The sequence below is a fragment of the Chiloscyllium punctatum genome, chromosome 13 (genome assembly GCF_047496795.1).
Source record: "Chiloscyllium punctatum isolate Juve2018m chromosome 13, sChiPun1.3, whole genome shotgun sequence".
Taxonomy (NCBI): Eukaryota; Metazoa; Chordata; class Chondrichthyes; order Orectolobiformes; family Hemiscylliidae; genus Chiloscyllium; species Chiloscyllium punctatum.
In genome coordinates, this window is record NC_092751.1 from 31,208,437 (window position 1) to 31,211,490 (window position 3,054).

The window sequence follows — 3,054 nt, forward strand, 5'->3', positions numbered from 1 at the left end:
ATGTGAGGTGATGATTTGGGGAAGTCTAATTCCAGAGCCAAGTATACAGTAAACGGAAGAGCCTCCGGTAAACTTGATAAGAATAGAGATCTGGGAATTCAGGTCCTTTGTACCCTGAAGGTGACTGCACAGATGGATAGACTGGTCAAGAAGGCATATGGCATGCTTGCCTTCACCGGATAGGGCATTGAGTATAAGAGCAGGCAAGTCCTGCTAAAATTGTACAAGAGTTTGTTTCGGCCGCGTTTAGAATACTCTATACAGTTCTTGTCGCCAAACTACCAAACCTATGTGGACATTTAGGAGAGAAAGCGGAGTAGGTTTACGCAGATGTTGCCTGGTATGGAAGATGCAAACTCTGAAGAGAGGTTGAGTAGATTACTTCTGCTTTCATGAGGAAAAAAACGAGATTGAGGAGACCTGATTGAGGTCTACAATATCATGAAGGGCACAGACAGGGTGGATAGAGATAAGCTTTTTTCCCAAGATGCGGGATTCAATAATGAGAGGTCATGCGTTCAATGAGAGAGGTGAAACGATTAAGGGAGAAAGACATGGAAAGTATTTTACACAGAGGGTGGTAGGTGCTGGAATGCGTTGCCAGCAGAGGGAGCAGAGGCAGGCATGGTAGATTATTAAACGATGCGCCTACAGATGCATAAGTAAGTGAGAAGCAGAGGGATACGAATGCTTAGAAATTGGGCGACATGTTTAGTTAGTTGATTTGGACCGGCTCAGGTACGGCAAGGAATAATCTAATGACTATTATATATCCATTGACAATTGTTGAAAAAAAAATATGTTCCACTGATGTCATTTCGGGATGGAATTAGCTATCCTTACTTGGTCTGGCCTGCATGTGGATGAGATTGATTGATTTCGATAAAACATCAAAGACTCGGGGGACAGTACAGGATACTGTTGAAATGTATGCTTCAATAGCATTTTAGCTTAACATCGGCACAGCCGCCCATATCCAACCGGAAATGGGGATGGGAATGTGTGCGTGGAGTTACTCTCTGGCTCCAGTGATGCAATAGGTGAGCGTCCAGTCCTTCTGTGATGGTATAGAGGCGCAGGAAATACCTCGGTTGAGTGTGCTCCTGCTCAAGGGAATAGTTGCCCCCGTTTATACTATCATAGTGATTTCCAGAGCATCTTTCTAAGACAGTTGAGTGGAGCGTGTTGAGACCTTAACCTTGCAGTGATGGGTTTAAAAATGATTTTTCTATTTGTATCTGTGTTTCCGACACTGGCGGTGGCAGCTACATTTGCTCGCTTCAGGTCAGTATCAGTTCCTTCCACACAGTCAAGACTTCAACCAGGAGAAGGTGGTGTTGGGGTGATATTTTAAACTAGTCATCCTTGGGGGTTGGGACACGGAAACGGTGATGTTTACGTTCGATGAATAAAACATGAAATGCAAGCCTGATCTCAGAAACAGAGATCATGACTTTAATTTCCTGCAATCCCATTCAATCATGTTCCTTATGCAGGGTATTCTACCATCTTCAGCCAGTCCTGCCTACGAGAGACTCCAGGACAAGAAAAACATGAGCTTATCCTTAATTCAAGAATCTCCACCGCGTGGCGAAGCAGTCTAATCGGACCTTCCAGTCCACATGGTACATCCGAAGCGCAACCCATCATACCCCAGGGTATTCCCTGTCCCATAAGCCTGCATTTCCCATTGTTGATCCCTGTAACTGGCACATCTTTGGCCAGAGGGAGAAATAAAAACGCAATCACACAGAGAATGTGTAGACTGCCCACAGACAGACACCCGAGGCTGGGATCACATCCGGGTTTGTGGTGTAGCCAGACAGCAACGAACCAGGGGTGAAGAATAAATGCTGTCCTGACGAGTGATACTCACACCCTGTGGGTGAATGAGGAAGAATGAAAACACATGAACAACATGGAAAACGGAATTTTTATCTGTGTGGACATAATTTGAAAGGATCATTCACCCTGTGCAGAAAAAAGGACACTGATACCACAGAGAAAGCAAGGTAATGTGGGAACTGCTGGAAGGGATTCAAATAACCACAGAAATGGAAACTCATTTAATCAGGAACACTGGAGAGATACCGTTCACCAGTCCCGTGTGTGGGAAGGGATCACTGAGCAAACTAACCTCCGGAGACTCCAGCAGGATTACAGATCCCATCAGGTGCTCGATTATGATGTCAATGCGGCTGTTAATCCCAACCAGCTATCTGCTCCATAGCGTCAGTCAGAGTCATACAACATGAAAACAGGCCTCTCAGTCCAACCGATTCATGCTGAACATACTGCCAAATTAATCTATTCCCATCTGCCTCCTCGTGTACCCACTGAGTGGTGATAATGCCCTTGTAGTTTTATTACTGTGTTGTTAATCCAAAACCCAGATAGTATTTTGGGGACAAAGGGTTCAGGTCCTGGCATGACAGATAGTGGAGTTTGAATTCAATAAGCACCTGGAATTGAAGAGTCTCGTGATGACCTGAAATAGTTGTGTGGAAAATCCCATCTGATTCCCTCATGCCAGTTCGGGAAGCAAACTGTCATATTCATCTGCTCTGTCCCACATGAGACTCCAGATGGTCATGGTTGACGCTTAAATGCCCTCTGGGAAATAACTGACGTACAAGGCGAAAATAAATTTATTTTGAAAATCCCACTTTCCCATTCATGTTTGAAATCAATTCACCATTAAATGTTGCAAACGTACCCTCATCCATCAATTCCTCAGCAAGTTAATTACACACGTAAAACACCGTCTCTAAAAAAATGCAACATATGTCATTTTTTAAAAAAAAATCTCTTTTCATCTTAAACATATGCCCTCTCGTCTTGAAATCCCCCTCCTGGCAAAAAGCCGCTATCGTTAACTCTAAACTTGTCTCTCAATAATTCATAAACTTCTGTCAGATCGCCATTTAAACCCCTAAGCTAGAGTGAAAACACACTCAAATGGGAGAAAGTGAGAACTGCAGATGAGAGATCAGACTCGAGAGTGTTGTGCTGGGAAAGCACAGCAGATTAGGCAGCATTTGAGGAGCAGGAGAA